Source organism: Saccostrea cucullata, unplaced genomic scaffold, assembly GCF_032062105.1.
Source record: "Saccostrea cucullata isolate Sc308-1 unplaced genomic scaffold, CSIRO_AGI_Scuc_v1 ctg950, whole genome shotgun sequence".
NCBI lineage: Eukaryota > Metazoa > Mollusca > Bivalvia > Ostreida > Ostreidae > Saccostrea > Saccostrea cuccullata.
The window spans coordinates 16,779-35,423 of NW_026940462.1; the positions used below are offsets into that span (position 1 = coordinate 16,779).

Consider the following 18,645-nt stretch of genomic DNA (forward strand, 5'->3'; position numbering starts at 1 on the left):
AAATCCTTTTAAAAGAACCATTTTTACTGAAAATACAGAAGCAAACAAACAATTAAATTCCTTTTAATTTGATGCAATGATTTGAATAGTCAACCTGATATATTTTTATCGAAACTTTGTATTTTAGATTTGATACAGCTTAACACATATCGCTGTTAACAATTCAGATATACATATCAAGATTTTCACCATTGCTTCGTTTTTCCAAATTCCGAAAAAGAGAGACATCAATATTGACAACTTATGCTTAAGGATATATAACAAAGAATACAAGTACATGTAATACATAGAATATTATATATTGTGTTGAGAAAAAGTTCATTAATGCTTTAATTGTGAGCAGTGTTACTTGAATAATCACTGTTGCATGATTATTTTAGAATCAATTTTGAAATCAAGAATATATCAAATTGCAATATACACATTGACTGAGGTTGAAGAGGCTGGGTTTTTTTAAAAATTCTAAATGACGCATATTTCATTTGCAGTATATATTTTTTCTCTCGAAATATAAGACTAAGTTTACATCTGACTAATATTAAATTGAAATAGATTTAAATGAATATAGTTCTTATTTCGGTACAAGAGAGACCCTCTCTATTAATACTAGTATTCATCAGAAGTATTTTGTTCACTGCAAATGGGTATTGAAAGGTCGCATGAAAGGTCCATTTGTGCTTTACTTGCTTTGGTTAATACTTTAATGAGCTACAAAATATTCACGTCTCATGCAACTACGGCCAGGATGAGAGAAGTGCGTACATATTGACCGTGGTTAGCGACGTTCCAAAGTTTTCACTATAGCAAATCAAAGTTTCAAAGTTTTTACTTTGCTTCTCTAGTTAATTACATTAAACTATAGTAAACTATATAGTTTTCTATGGTATTTTCTTTTGTTAGGGACATCCCTAACCAAAAAAATAGTATAGTTAACTATAGTAAATCAAAGTATCAAAGTTTTCGACAAATTTTTTCAAAGTGTCAAAGTTTTTGTCAAAGTTTTTCAAAGTTTTCGATAAAGTTTTTCGAAGTGTCAAAGTTTTCGAAAAAGTTTTTCAAAGTATCAAAGTTTTCGATAAAGTTTTTCGAAATGACATACTTTTCAATAAAATTTTTCTAAGTATCAAGATTTTTTATTTTTTCAAAGTTTCAAAGTTTTCGATAAAGTTTTTTTAGTGTCAAAGTTTTCGATAAAGATTTTCAAAGTATCAAAGTTTTCAATAAAGTTTTTCAAAGTGTGAAAGTTTTCAAAATATTTTTTTCAAAGTTTCAAAGTTTTCGATGAAGTTCTTTAAAGTATCAAAGTTTTTGATAAACTTTTTACAAAGTGTCAAAGTTTACAATAAACTTTTTCTAAATATCGAAGTTTTCGATAAAGTTTTTCAAAGTGTCAAAGCTTTCGCCAAAGTTTTTCAAAGTATCAAAGTTTTTCGCCAAAGTTTTTTCAAAGTGTCAAAGTTTTTGCCAAAGTTTTTCAAAGTGTCAAAGTTTTCGCCAAAGTTTTTCAAAGTGTCAAAGTTTTCGCCATATTTTTTCAACGTGTCAAAAGTTTCGTCGAAGTTTTTCAAAGTGTCAAAGTTATCACTATAGTAAATCAAAGTTTTAAAAATGTCAAAGTTATCATCACTTTAGTTAACTATAGTTAACTTTAGTGTTTTTCGTTAGGGATGTCCGCTATTTAACGTCAGCCGTGAGTGAAAAAAACTTATAAGCAGAACCGACTAACAGGCGAGTATAAATGGTACATGTATACCGAAATAGATCATTCTTTACTGACATTTGCAGTGGAGACAGACTGAGATCTTTCTATTTAGGAATAAAATTAACAACTTTTGAATAATATAAGAAATTATTGTTTCTAATTATTCCAAACATAAAGTACAATGCTTTGATACTAGTATGCTTGGACCTTTGGTATTTAAGGCATGTCATTCTTGGCGATACATAATAAGATGTTAGATCGATCAACTTGGTCACTAGCTCATCTTACTCTATAACATATAAAGTAGCACAAATGCAAGGAAAGAAAGAAACACAGTAGTCTTTCTGTTTGCTGTCTAGTTGGCAAAAACGAGTTAGAGTTTTTATTGCAATAACATTTATTTAACTTTCATTTTTTTTATCGTTATAAAAAAAAACAATACTTTGATTGGAAATAGTTACTTTAAACCCTGGATAGCACATGTAATTCAGATGATAAAAATAAACATAAGTTGCATATAAAGCAAGTATGTGGCAAAATTCTTCAAGTTAAGGGGAGGGTCTCCAAAAATGGAGAATACAAAATCCCTGTGAAAATCAGAAAAATTTAAATATAGGAAGCATATAAAAATAACTAATAAATCCTAAAAAGTTAAGAAAAATAGAGGATATTTGAAATAGCAAATATCCATTTTATTTAAATTACCCATGGCAATTTGGTAATATTATCTTGTAGGCCCTATATGGTAGTATCTTTTTATGCAAAAATTAAAAAAAAAAATCTTAAAAACTACAAGTAGGGATCGCATTATTGGAAACAGTAATTTTAAGCTCTGTTGGTCAGATACTATAAAAGCTTATACGATAGTAATGCGTCCGTCCGTCTAGCTGTCCGTCTGTCTGTAAACATTTTTTTTAAATGCTACTCCTCCTACAGTTTTGGTCTGATTTTAATATAACTTGGCACACGAGTAGACTACACTAGGATACATAAAATAGTGCAACGTTTTTGATTTCGATGCACGGTGTTGCCATGGTAACTAAAAGTAGAATTTTCTGTGAAATTTCTTTTAAATGCTACTCCTCCTACAATTTTTCATCTGATTTCAATATAACTTGGCGAACAGGTAGACTACACTAAGATACATAGAATAGTGCATCGGTTTTTCATTTCAATGATCCATGTTGTCATGGTGACTAAAAATAGAATTTACTGTGAAATTCCTTTAAAATACTACTCCTCCTACAGTTTTGATTTGATTTCAATATCACTTGGCACATAAGTAGACTACACTGAGATAAATAAAATGATGCATCGGTTTTTGATTTCGATGACTGGTGTTGCCATGGTTACTAAAAAAAGAATTTTCTGTGAAATTCCTTTGAAACACTACATGTCCTACAATTTTTGTCTGATTACAATATAACTTGGCACACAAGTAGACTACACTAAGATACATAGGATATATCATCGGTTTTTGATTTCTATGAACTGTGTTGCCATGGTTACTAAAAATAGAATTTTCTGTGAAATTCCTTTAAAACACTACATGTCCTACAATTTTTGTCTTATTTCAATATAACTTGGCACACAAGTAGACTACACTAAGATACATAAAATAATGCATCGGTTTTTGATTTTGATGAGCAAGGTTGCCATTATTAGTAAAAATAGAAATGTCTGTGAAATTCCTTTAAAACGCTAATCCTTCTATAGTTTTGGTCTGATGGCAATGGCTTCTTTTCTCATCCTTTGTTATAATTACAAACCAGTAGAGCTAGAGAATTGACAGAGACTTCTATTTTAATGTTAAAGTCAGACGACACGTTCCTCAAAAATATACAAGTTTTCTTAAGAGATTGTCATTGAAGAATAGGTACTTAAACAAGATTCCTCGCAAAAAATAAGGGTACCTTACCAGCCACTTGGACAAGATACCAAAGGTTCATATTTCTTATATAACCCTTATGGGTAATCTTCTGAACGGCCTATCTCACCATTTTTTGGTGTACCTATATTTAAAAACATTTTGAAAACAATGTAGAAATCAGAAGAGAATGCCAAATATGAATATTTTTTTATCTTATTCCAAGATATAACAAAACATATTATTAAGGAACGTGTCGTCTGACCTTAATGGAAAAAGATAATGACCTTGACCTGACTTTGCCTCTAATATTAAACTGTCAAATTTATTCTAACTGATACCATCACTTAGAAATATTGTCCTCTTGGTTCTGTGAACATATCATTAATTTTTAAATACAAGAAATGCGAGAAGAATCCTACCTTAACCAACATAAAATATTTATTAATGTAAATAACACCTACAAGATCCCATCTCGACGCTTACAAACATACTTTGTCTCATCACTTCTCCTTACATTGAAAATTTCCATTAAACTACAGCTAATTTTGATCGGCTTTTTGTTTTATTTTGATGAGAAAGTCGGTGATGTTACATTGGACGACAAACTGAAATTTAGAGATTTTTTTCACGGCTGGCTTAAAAAACCGAACATATCCTTTTAAAAATACTACAGTTAACTACAGTTTCCTTTAGTTAACTATAGTACCAAAGTAAACATTTACTAGGGGTGATCAAAAAATTCGCAAACTATCTCTATATCTAGAAAACCACAATTCAGATTAGAATGAAATTCAGTACACATATAGGTATACACAAGTTCTATAAATAGCATATGCTGACTAAAGTTTCTCTCCTTGTTTGTGACGCGACAATGTGAAAATGACGTCACTATTCAGGTCACTTGTGACGAAAAATGGTTGTCTCAGTCGAACTCGTTCAACAAGCGACTGTACAATTTATTGTATATCTTAGAAATCCCTCTACAGTATCATATAATAATTTGCAGACAGTCTATTGAGATAAATGAGTTCCTATAAATTCAATTATAAATTGGATTAATCGTTTTAGTGAAGGAAGGCTGATGATTAAAAATGATACTTGTCATCTTGCCCAGTGAAAGCAAGTTTGAAAAGATATGTATTTTTAATTAAGCAATTTGCAATCAAAGACCTCCAATTAGCACTTTGAAAAATAGTTGAATATTTGAACAATGATATAAGTATTAAATTCCTAAGATATCGTTTACTTGAGATTTTAAACATATTAGATATGATAAAAAGGATGCACCCATTCTCTATCCACCTTGAATAAAGGTCTCTCCTGAGACAGAAGATTTGTGTTTTAATGGTCGCCATGCTTATTTTTGGAAAGGATATTATTATCCACCCATTCTGTTGCCGAGATATGACCATTTCTGACAAATAAACTGTTCTTGTCATAAAAATTAACTCACATGGAAAGAAATATAAAACTCAGAAAAATCTTTCAACTTTTGTGACAGAACGCTACGGAGGGGGTCACGTGACCGCCAATATCATGTGATTCGTGCATGCGCAGAACGGTGGTTGATGTGCATTAAAATCGGGGAGGATTAATTTAAAATATAATCAACATTAAAACCAAATATTGTTTCTTGTATGGAAGTTAATCAATTAGTTTGCGAACTTTTTGATCACCCCTCGTAGAAACTTGAATTTACTATTAATAGTGAAAACTTTGGAACTTTGATTTGCTATATTAAAAACTTTGAAAGTTTGATTTACTTCGGTGAAAACTTAACAATAGTAATGACTTTGAAAGTTTGATGTAATTATGATTTGATTCCTATTCTTAATATTTCATTATATTTCGAGGTTAAAATTAAGAAAAAGGGTTCCAACATTTTTTAGGAACAAGACTATTTCTCTGAAAGAATAATGTACGATGAATGAATACTAGTACATGCATTAATAGAGAGGGTCTCTTTTGTACCTAAAAAAGAAATATTCATGTAAATCTATTTCATTTTGATATTAGTCAGATGTAAACTTAGTCATATATCGTAAGAAAAAAATATATCTCTGTCGAGACTGTAGCTCTACTCGTTTGTACTTACTTACATGTATAATAAAGGAAGAAAAAAGTAGCAATTGGGGCTTAAAACTTTCCAAAAGCAATAAATAGAATGACAGTCCTTAATTAAGTCTATTTTTGTGGCAAGATTGCAATAAAACTACAACTGTAGTAATAGCGTTCAATAAAATTTTACAGAATTTTCAATTTCAGTTATCATGGCAACATCAATCAACAAAATCAAAAACATGAAACTGATAATAGTGTATGCCAGTATACTCTACTAGCATGCCAAATTATATTACAATCTGACTAAAACTGTAGGAAGATTAACATTTTGAAAGTATTTCACAGAAATTTCTATTTTAGTAACCACGGGAACACAGTTGATCGAAATAAAAAAACCCATATCTTTAAGTGTAGTCTACATGTGAGCTAAGTTATTTTGAAATCAGACAAAAAATGTTGGAAAAGTAGCATTTTATTACATTATTTCTATTTTTAGTAACTAAGGCTACACCGTTCACAGAAATCAAAAACCGATACAAAAATTCTGTATTTTAGTGTAGTCTAGTTGTGTGCCAAGTTATATTGAAATCATACCAAAACTGCAGGAGGAGTAGGATTTTGAAAAATTGTTTACAGACAGTCTGACAGACAGGCAAATATACGTCATTTAGAACTTTAAAAAAATCACCTTCATCAACTTCATTCGACATGTTTTTTATAATCTGATAATTATATACATGTACTAGTTTTCAAAATTGATTCTAAGAAAATCATGCCACAGTAATGTATTCAAGTAAAACTGATAACAAATAGTTATACCCGCACTTTCTAAAGAAAGTTCGGGTACATTGTTGTTACTCATGTCCGTCCGTCCGTCCGTCCGTCTGTCACACTTTTCTTCCCTGAACTCCTCTTACATTTTACACAGCAGCCTAATCATCTTTTGGGAGATGGTTGGTGGAGTCATGTAGATGTGCAGTAAGGTTTTGGAATTTTGATTTTGCCCTGGGGGTTCAAATGGGGGTCGAAAAATGACGTTTTTTATGCAAAAAGCCCCGTCTTTCCTGAACTCCTTCTACATTTTACTCAGCAGCCTAATCATCTTTTGCGAGATGGTTGGTGGAGTCATGAAGATGTGCAGTAAGGTTTCGGAATTTTGATTTTGCCCTGGGGGTTCAAAGGGGGGTCGAAAAATGACGTTTTTATGCAAAAAGCCCCGTCTTCCCTGAACTTCTCCTACATTTTACACAGTAGCCTAATAATCTTTAGGGGGATGGTTGGTGGTGTCAGGTAGATGTGCAGTAAGGTTTCGGAATTTTGATTTTGCCCGGGGGGTCAAATGGCGGTCGAAAAATGACGTTTTTTATGCAAAAAGCCCCGTCTTTCCTGAACTCCTCTTACATTTTACTCAGCAGCCTAATCACCTTTTGGGAGATGGTTGGTGGAGTCATGTAGATGTGCAGTTAGGTTTTGGAATTCTGATTTTGCCCCAGGGGGTCAAATGGGGGTCGAAAAATGATGTTTTTTATGCAAAAAGCCCCGTCAACTCTGATCTCCTTCTACATTTTACACAGTAGCCTAATCATCTTTTGGAAAATGGTTGGTGGTGTCAGGTAGATGTGCAGTAAGGTTTCGGAATTTTGATTTTGCCCCGGGGGGGTCAAATGGGGGTCAAAAAATGACGTTTTTTATGCAAAAAGCCCCGTCTTCCCTGAACTCCTCTTACATTTTACTCAGCAGCCTAATCATCTTTTAGGAGATGGTTGGTGGAGTCATGTAGATGTGCAGTAAGGTTTCGGAATTTAGATTTTGCCCCGGGGGGTCAAATGTGGGTCGAAAAAGGATGTTTTTTTATGCAAAAAGCCCCATCTTCCCTGAACTCCTCTTACATTTTACTCAGCAGCCTAATCACCTTTCGGGAGATGGTTGGTGGTGTCATGTATATGTGCAGTAAGGTTTCGGAATTTTGATTTTGCCCCAGGGGGTCAAATAGGGGTCAAAAAATGACGTTTTTATGCAAAAACCCCCGTCTTCCCTGAACTTCTCCTACATTTTACACAGTAGCCTAATCATCTTTTGGGAGATGATTGGTGGTGTCATGTAGATGTGCAGTAAGGTTTCGTAATTTTGATTTTTCCCCGGGGGGTCACATGGGGGTGGAAAAATGACGTTTTTTGTGCAAAAAGTCCTGTCTTACCTGAAGTCCTCCTTAATGTTACTCAGAAGCCTAATCATCTTTTAGGAGAGTTAAATATTTTGAAAATTATGTAAAACATCAACGTTAAAGGGTAAAAATGCATTGCATGCTGGGAAACACCTTGAATTTTTATGAGTAATTAATGTACATGTCAAATGTGAGAGTCATATCTCATCGCAATCAAAAGTTATAAGCAAATGCAACATTTTTCAAAAGTAGGTTAGGCTTCAAGGTCAAGGTCACAGAGTAAAAGTCATGATTCATTTGGAAAGGTCTTATCACAGGTAATAATATACATGCATTATAATATGAATGCCCTAACTTTTCTCTTTCAAAATGATGAATTTATAACAATTTAATTTTTTTGCAAGTAGGTCAAACTTCTAGGTCATATGTAAAAAAAAAAACCATGCCATTCTCACAGGTAAATACTAGTACATAAGTTTAATATGAAATGCCTTGTCTCTTCTCATTCAGTAGATATGACCGTGATGACCAAGGTTAATTTTATTCAGACAGAAGGACAGTCTGACATACAAATGTACATATTTCTATATGAATTGCATGGGTAAAATTGGCCCAGTGGTTCTAGAGAAGTTAAAAATGTAAAAAGTTTTCAGACAAACAGATGGACGACATGTCACGACAGATATTATATGATAAGGAAACCAGAACGCAGCACTGTTAAGGCCTACTATGAGAAATCAACGGGAAAAGACGTGCAAAAAAGGGGGATTTTTTAAAAATTGAATTTATTTCAATTAAGCTGTTTTATTATCACAGAACTTTAATACTTAGTGAAATAGCATAGTATAACCCACTCTGTAGTGTATGAAGTTCAGTCCCATCAATGGACAGTCACGTGAGGAATGCTTAGTTCGTGTACTGTATGTAGGTCATTAACAAATTTCAATATCGCAAGGGCATACCCTAGTTAAAAATTAAAAATACAAGCTATTAATTGTTTCTGCATACTTTGTAATTTCTGAAAAGTGCTGCTGGTTTGAATAGAATTCGCGTTTTAATAGTTAAATTTTAAAGTAAATAGGCCAATGTCGAAATATGTTTGACTTAAATTACCAAATATCTTGTGTACTTATAAAATCACGCCCTCGATTTAAAGAAAGCAGCAGCACTTTTCAAGTTAAGGAAAATATCCTTTATCTATATTCAAAAAATGGTTCAGATCTATGCAGTGTATGCCCTTGCGAAAGTACGATTTTATGAGGCATCTCGATGTAAAATATACGTAACTTGTACATAAAAACAGGACATAATTAATAAAATTAATAAAATTTATTCTCTTGGTAGTTAATTAATAATCGCACTAAACAAAGGATGTATTTTGGTATTAATCGACTATTTAAAACCTGTAAATAATATTCCGTTTAATAATAAAACGCACTTTTCATTGTTAAAAAACTCTTCAATCTGCCTCTCACAGCACATGAAATACGTCATGTTTACCAATATGACGTCATGTTTACAAGTTCATCGATCGCGATCAGTACTATGTTTATAACCAGCTACGTGGGATTTAACTAAAACTTTTTTTAATGCATTGATAAGTTATATTGTTGTTTATTATGCTAATACAGTTAAAAGTTGAAACTTATTTCATTTTTACGTATTATGAGAAATACATAAAAGTCATATTTTTGTGTGACGTCACAGTAAACTTTTCCCGTATAAATTAGGCCCCGCCCCCTTTTTCAAGCCATAACAGTGCTGCGAAATGCTCAAATGAGTGTTTTGAAAGGGTTACAATATAGTTGCAGTATTTAAAAAGCTGTTTTTTTTTCATGCAGAGATATGCATGACCAACATATTCATGTTTTATATTTTCTTTAGTAATTTGTTTGTTTGTTGTGAATACATCTCTCTCAAGAATTTTCCCTCATATGGAGACACCACCAAATAATAATGAAGACAAGATGTGTTTGTGAAACACTGATGTCCCTGTATGGACGCCTATGGCGAAGGTTGAAGTTTCTCAAATATATGTCAAACTCAAAGGTCAAGGTCAAAGGGTTCAAATTGTTCAAATTGTTGGTATCAGAAAAAAGTCTTGTCACAAGGAATTAGTAAATTTAAAAATTTCCTATTATGAGCAAAACATTTATCAAAATCTAATTTACATCATTCATAGAATTCAAACTGGTATATAATGAATTAAGCATGTAAAATAAATGTAAGAGGTTCTGAGTTATAGGTCTCAGGGAGAATTTCATACTCAATTTAATTTGATGAATACATGTAAATTACAGGAACATAGCAACCGGGGGGGGGGGGGGGGGCCTGCCCCCCCCACTTTTTTTCCCAACATTACCTGTACTATAAGAAAATGTCTATTTAAAAGATGGTTGCCCCCCCCCCCCCCCCATTTTTACCACAGTATATGCATAGCAAGGAAATATGGGGAAAAAAATGGAAGTGAAAGTAATTTTGCCTTGAAAAAAAGGTGGCCACTACTCCCCCCCCCCCCATTTCATTTTTTTTTCTGCTTGTTAATTTTTTTAGGTAAGTAAAAAAAAAATTCTCAGGTTGCCCCCCCCCTTTTTCAAAAACGATGCTACGTGCCTGAATTATATATAATTATTTTGACTTTTTCCTTGGAAAGCCGCCCGTAGGATTGTGTATTTAGAGGCAAACACCTTAGTGCGGGTATTACTGTCTCATGACAGCATCTAGTTCAAGGATGGATGAACATTTTTCTCAAAATAATATATTATTCAATGTATTACATTCATGTGTATTCTTTATGTTTTATATACTTAAACATAAATTGTCAATATTGATGTCTCTCTTTTTCAAAATTTGGAGAAACGAAGCAGATTAAAAATACAATTATAGTGAAAATCATCAACTTATTTCTCGATACGTATACCTGAAACGTTAACAGTGACATGTGTTAAGCTGTATTAAATCTAAAATACAAAGTTTGGAATATTTAGATATATTGTATTTATTTTAGGTTGAGTATTAAAATCATTGTGTCAAATTATAAGGAATTTAATTGTTTGTTTGCTTCTGTATTTTCAGTAAAAATGGTTCTTTTAAAAGGATTTGAATATCATTTTATTTATCCCTTTGTTTGTATCTCTTTCTCCAAGCTATCTGACCATCTGTCTCTTAAACATCCGAGGCTTAAAGACGTTCCCTTGACTAGATAGAAAACACAATAAAACTTCTATAATTACCATTTATATAGCACAAGGGCATATATAAATATTTTGACAAGTGATATCTCATTGTCCAGGAAAGGTGGTTGTGTGTTTCTCTTAGATATAACAAGCGATTTATAAATTTTATATCATTAAGGGTTGCAACTGCAACGCTTAATGATACACTAGTGTGTATCATTAAGCGTCGAATATGTCGATATTTGCTTGTTTCATTAAGCGTCGGTTTTGCACTGCATTTGTGACGCTTAATGATATAATTCTGTCATTAGGCGGCGATTTAGCATTAGCAGTTGATGATGTCAGCTATTAATGCAATAATTTATGGCATAAAGCGTTGCAATTGCAACGCTTAATGCTATTTGTATCATTAGGCGGCGTTTTATCATTAGAGGTTGCTACAGCCCTTCTTTTATAAAAAAAAAATGAATACCCTTTACCAAGAACACTATGGGTTGAGGTTAAAATTTGCCTGTGGTTTACAACGACATGTCGACAACGACATAAAACGGACATAGAACAGAAAACCCCACTTGCGCCGGTGTTTTGGTTGTGATTAAAATAAATACAAAAAATGAATACAAAGTAAAATCGCTTAGATCACTTTTCTTTCTATCTACTTTAATTAATATCAAAATTAAGAGATAATAACGTGAATTACTTACACTATGCATTTTTTGATTAAGAAATTAGATGATCTTCGGTAGAATCTTTCAATTCCTGCACCTACAACTTTAAGAAAAATACAAATTTGGTAAACATATTTAAAAAATACATACACATAATTTGAATAAAGTAAACCATCTCTTTAGGATTTTATCAGGATTTTTTAAAATCACTTTTAAATCGAATGAGAAAATAAAGTATTTAGCAACCTTGAATACTTCACTAACAATATAGTTAAAGTATTTTGGATGTTCTTCTTCAGGATATCTGGATTCAGAATAATCCCCAATCAGATAGAAACAATGGTTTTAGCAAACATTTAATGTTCATTTGTTAACATATGTAGCATAACGAAATAAAATAAATCAATGAAAAATACACAGAACAAAAACTACTACAAAGCAAAAACATCAACACCGCCTCTACTCAAATGAAATGTTTGCTTTATTATTGATAGTTCTTTTTGGTTATTAATATGTATTTGTTAATTTCAAAAAATTGAATACACACCTTCAGATTCTTTATCAGGATAGTTCCATTTGGACGAGGTATCCGCAACTTTGTCGATTAAACAAGACATTTGCAAGTGTTAGAATTTCATTTAAAAAAAGGCAGTTAATGCATGTACTTGTAGCTTGCTTTTCGTAATGGTGTTTTATTACAAATAAAATGAATATTTCTAGCGGTATGTACAAGTGCATTGTTTAACAAATGCAAAATAATTATCAAATATTTAAAACCTTCATTTGAAGTTCTTTTTCCTCTTTTCATATTTGTCTGTGATCTAAAACAAAGAGAGATAATTTAAGAGCTGGCATATTTTCATTTTAACCTACATGTAATAAAATACATCTTATTTCAATTTTCATAAAAGCATCTTAATGTTTACACAACCTTGCTAAAAGATTAAATTTCAACATAGGAATAGAAAGTGAAAATGTTTCTTCTCAAGACCAACAGGTTCTATAGCATCTGGGTCTCTTGGGAGGGCTAAAACAGGGGTACAAAGTTATTTTTGATGTTTCTAAAACAGATATTGACACATTTTTTCTTCAAGAGAGAAACGTACATGAGTAACCTTGGATGGGATAGAATTTCAAGGCCATTTGCATATAAAATCAAGGTTTAAAACCACCATGTTATGTAAATTCATATTACAGGCAAGAACCACTGGGAATAGATACTATTCCATTGATCAGAAATGTCACATTTGTATTTCAAATCGCAAACTTCGTGCCGAAAAATTTCATCTGAGTTTTCCGCCGTATATATACAAAAGTTTCAAAATAGTCAAATACTTTACATTTCGAATCTTGTATGAAGGCCACTTGAGGTATTTAATTTCTATACATACATTGTAGTTTGACGAAACAAAATAAAGAAAATCACAGTAATTTATCATAATAGGAAAAATAATTCTTGTTTGCAAGTCCCTCGTTATTTCCTACAGATCCCATACTCTCCCTAAATCTTTGAACGAACCAGAGCAAATCGAGGACGTCATCGGTCTGCTATGACGTTGTCGATAATGTGAACATGGCCATGGTCAAAGACGAATTATTCTGGAGAATACGCGTATTTACGATATTTGTTGACTTAAACAACATTCAATGAGTTTTTATAAGTTTATTTATTGATTGTTTTGACATTTTAAGTTGGATTTTATCGATATTAATCTTGTATACGTTTCTTTTCGGTATAAAGTATTCCTACGCCGTACAAAATAACGGATTGTATGGCGGCCTCAAAGAGAAATAATTTTAATAATTAAAAAAAATTGTAATTGGAATTATAAGAATTAAACGTTCTTTTTTCAGAATTTATCGATGTGTAAACTCTGCCTTTTTACTCACAAACTTTACATAAAAGTGCTTCGCACTTTTATTCAGTTTGTGAGTAAAACGGCAGAGTTTACACATCGATAAATTCTGAAAAAAGAACGTTTAATCCTACAGTAAAATTTTGATTCTTCGTTGTGGCTCGACGTGCACCCGACTCATGGAGGTCTTGATTCGAACAAACTTTATCTACACTGTCTGACAAGCTTATATAAATTTATGACAAAACATCACTTAATATATTCTTGAGAATAAAGTTTTTAAAAATATGTTTTCATATAAATTCCAATGTACCTGGAACACAAATTCCTACGTAAAACTTTAATCACGATCGAATTTTTTTTTACCTCTACTGATTATTTTTCAGTATATAAAAGTAAATTGTTATATTTTGCCTTTTCTTCGAAAAACACCGTAAAAAGACTGATTCCCTGCAAAAAGGTGCATCAGTTTTATGATCTAATACATATCTATTCGGAACACCACTGATTCCTTTAAATCAAATCAAAAGTACTGAGATGTTCAAAATTAACATCATGAATATTCATACTGTTGCTCAGTTAACGTTAGATGTAAAACATGTATATCGGTACGATAAACAGTTAAATATATCATTGAGGGAGTCAGCAATATTCCAGTTCCCCTCGAGCAAGCTTATTTCCCTCGGCTGCACCTCGGGAAATAGAGTTGTTCTAGGACAACTGAAATCTGGCGGACTCCCTCAATGATATACTTTAACTGTATATTGTTAACCCACCTTACCCCTGACTCCTTCCTTTGAAAAAAAAACAAAAAATTAGCACAGTGTCAAAAAGCTTTCAAACATAATTAATAATAATAATTTCTTGCCTGATGCATATGGCTCTTGAGTAGAAGTTTTTGGTATATGCACACTGATTGTTCACTATCTCTTATTATTAACCCTTGGAAGAGGGCGTAGCCCTTCTTTTATAAAAAAAAAATGAATACCCTTTACCAAGAACACTATGGGTTGAGGTTAAAATTTGCCTGTGGTTTACAACGACATGTCGACAACGACATAAAACGGACATAGAACAGAAAACCCCACTTGCGCCGGTGTTTTGGTTGTGATTAAAATAAATACAAAAAATGAATACAAAGTAAAATCGCTTAGATCACTTTTCTTTCTATCTACTTTAATTAATATCAAAATTAAGAGATAATAACGTGAATTACTTACACTATGCATTTTTTGATTAAGAAATTAGATGATCTTCGGTAGAATCTTTCAATTCCTGCACCTACAACTTTAAGAAAAATACAAATTTGGTAAACATATTTAAAAAATACATACACATAATTTGAATAAAGTAAACCATCTCTTTAGGATTTTATCAGGATTTTTTAAAATCACTTTTAAATCGAATGAGAAAATAAAGTATTTAGCAACCTTGAATACTTCACTAACAATATAGTTAAAGTATTTTGGATGTTCTTCTTCAGGATATCTGGATTCAGAATAATCCCCAATCAGATAGAAACAATGGTTTTAGCAAACATTTAATGTTCATTTGTTAACATATGTAGCATAACGAAATAAAATAAATCAATGAAAAATACACAGAACAAAAACTACTACAAAGCAAAAACATCAACACCGCCTCTACTCAAATGAAATGTTTGCTTTATTATTGATAGTTCTTTTTGGTTATTAATATGTATTTGTTAATTTCAAAAAATTGAATACACACCTTCAGATTCTTTATCAGGATAGTTCCATTTGGACGAGGTATCCGCAACTTTGTCGATTAAACAAGACATTTGCAAGTGTTAGAATTTCATTTAAAAAAAGGCAGTTAATGCATGTACTTGTAGCTTGCTTTTCGTAATGGTGTTTTATTACAAATAAAATGAATATTTCTAGCGGTATGTACAAGTGCATTGTTTAACAAATGCAAAATAATTATCAAATATTTAAAACCTTCATTTGAAGTTCTTTTTCCTCTTTTCATATTTGTCTGTGATCTAAAACAAAGAGAGATAATTTAAGAGCTGGCATATTTTCATTTTAACCTACATGTAATAAAATACATCTTATTTCAATTTTCATAAAAGCATCTTAATGTTTACACAACCTTGCTAAAAGATTAAATTTCAACATAGGAATAGAAAGTGAAAATGTTTCTTCTCAAGACCAACAGGTTCTATAGCATCTGGGTCTCTTGGGAGGGCTAAAACAGGGGTACAAAGTTATTTTTGATGTTTCTAAAACAGATATTGACACATTTTTTCTTCAAGAGAGAAACGTACATGAGTAACCTTGGATGGGATAGAATTTCAAGGCCATTTGCATATAAAATCAAGGTTTAAAACCACCATGTTATGTAAATTCATATTACAGGCAAGAACCACTGGGAATAGATACTATTCCATTGATCAGAAATGTCACATTTGTATTTCAAATCGCAATCTTCGTGCCGAAAAATTTCATCTGAGTTTTCCGCCGTATATATACAAAAGTTTCAAAATAGTCAAATACTTTACATTTCGAATCTTGTATGAAGGCCACTTGAGGTATTTAATTTCTATACATACATTGTAGTTTGACGAAACAAAATAAAGAAAATCACAGTAATTTATCATAATAGGAAAAATAATTCTTGTTTGCAAGTCCCTCATTATTTTCGCAATAATTATAATTGTAGTGAATCAAGGCAATGCAAAGTTGCATAAAAATAATAAAAATGCAAGTATTGAACCATGCATGTACAAGCTGCACATATGAAAACAAACCGAAAGTTAAAAATATATATTTTAGTTATTTTTTGAAACCAAACAACCATTATAGATCACATTTAAAATAATTCAAGAAATCAGTTAAAGACATTTACATACACTAAATTGCGATTAAGTATCTTGACGTGGTGAAAATAAATGCACAAAGTTCCAATTTCAGTGGTTGGTTGTAATAAATAAAAAGAATGTTAGGTTGTGTCTAGCGCTTCTATGAATATTTATGAGGTGACTCAAATCCCATATAGTGTTTTACATGTATTTCCGCAACACTGCCACAGCAACACCGCAACAGCAACACCGATCATCGAAAACAAAGACCGATATGTAGAACTATGTTTCTTATTGTAGTCTACTTGTGTGCCAAGTTATATTGAAATCAGACCAAAACTGTAGGAGGAGTAGCATTTAAAAAAATGTTTACAGACAGACAGACGGACGGACAACGGACGCATAACTATCGCATAAGTTCTTCTGGTCTCTGACGTAGAGCTAAAAATCGCGCATTAATATTGAAATATTCAAATTAAAATTACATTGTCAAGAAAATATATTATTTCAATCAATTTTATGAATTTTTTATTAATCATTCTTATTGTTTAATGCATTGGTTTTTTTTTATCTTTTCTTTTTTAATTTATTATACACGTGCATGTATCTGCAAATTTTCAATGCCCTTATCAACTCAGAGATTGAAACTCCGTCTGCATGTGACTTGGGTATATTGCTACGTAAGTAATGGAGGTGACGATTTGAAAAATCAGTCATCACGTTAATCATAAAGCTTAATTGTTAAATTACCATTAACCATAGGCGTCGGAACCGGGGAGGGGGGGGCTAGGGGGGGGCTTAGCCCCCCCACTTTTTTTCCAAATATATACTAAGTATAGACATTGAACATTGCTTCGCAGGTTTAGCCCCCCCACATTCCACAGACATGTCGCACTTTAGGTCAGAATTGGGGAAGGAGGTGCTGTTCGTAAAGAAATTTGGTACTGAAGGTCGAACTTACTACCCCCACCCCCACGAAATAGGATTTTAATGTTTGGGAAATTTTCCCTTTTTTTTTTTTTTTTTTTTTTTTTTTTTTTTTTGCTTGTAAGGTTTTTTTGAAGGTATGAATTTTTTTTTTACACTTAGCCCCCCACTTTCAATTTGCTTCCGACGCCAATGTTAACGTTTTCTTCAAGTAAATTTTATCTAAATTTGAAACAGATGTGTCAGACTCTATGACAATGGTTTTCGAGAGGTAAATTTATAAATGTTACTCTCAACTACTTACGATATTTATTTTAATTAATACTGAGTGCTTTATACAAATACTCAACTCGAGTGCATACATTCTGCAAAGTGAATATTTTATTGGAATATCTCATTAATATGCGTCTGAATGAAGATAGTGTTCAGATTTTTGCTGTGTTTTAGATTGAATTTCTGGCGGTTTGAAGCATTACTAGTATATTAAATATTAGCATAACTAAGACTTGCGCAGTACGTCATTATTGATATTACCGAAAGCATGCGGTGTATTACAAATTAGAATTGGACGTCATAAATCTGAGACACCCGAAGATCGAATCTGCCAGTTTTGCAACAATAACATTGAATAACATTTTTATTTAGCTGCAAATTATATGAATTTTAAAGGATTTCTTTCTCAAAAATAGAATTCAAAAAGAACAATCTGGTATTTTCATCTTAATTTATGTGCTAAATTTTCAAACATTAATAAAGACACATATGATATGTATCAGAAATTTAGTTTATGTTGAAAAGAAATTGTTTAATTGTATCATTACACATATTCTGTAACACTTTCATACTTACTTTTGCTTCAATTTTTTTTTTTTAAAAATTAAGACGACAGTCTCTTTATCTCTCTATGTATAACATGCTCAGCTAAAGGTACTGTGAGCACTGAGATCACTAAATGATAACCCCAACCGCATCCCAGATGATTTATTTATATTGACAAATCCCGAAATAAATGTTAGATAAAAAGCTAAACTAAGAGGTCACAATGGCATTATGTAATGTTCAAAGAATTTATGAAAGTCTCATTAAATTTCGACCATTGGTGTTAGAGGAGTTACGGATAAGAGATGGGTATCCTAAAGTGTAACAGACGGACGGACAGTCTTACAGAATACAAGTAAGATAATAACTAGCTCGTTTAGACGATATAGATAATTTTTTATAAATACAACGCTTACATGAATTACAGTTGCTGTAGTCCTTTTGTTTTTCATCAGCTTTCCTTTGAGCTTAAGGTTCATAAACCCTCTGCTCACTCATTTGAAATTTTTCTTTAATTTTCATGATTTTCCAAAGAAAATTTATATGCTGAATAAAATTCAAACAATTATAGCATGGCA

The 18,645-nt window shown here is 31.8% G+C and overlaps 1 long non-coding RNA gene across 1 annotated transcript; it reads right to left on the reverse strand.

The window, feature by feature from the left end:
• Nucleotides 1–14,714: 14,714 nt before the first annotated feature.
• LOC134255444 (uncharacterized) lies at nt 14,715–16,163 on the reverse strand. The gene is made up of 3 exons (XR_009989548.1): nt 15,459–16,163; nt 15,229–15,276; nt 14,715–14,784 (listed from the first exon to the last, which is right to left on the reverse strand). It is a non-coding gene; the product is annotated as an uncharacterized LOC134255444 (long non-coding RNA).
• Nucleotides 16,164–18,645: the final 2,482 nt, after the last annotated feature.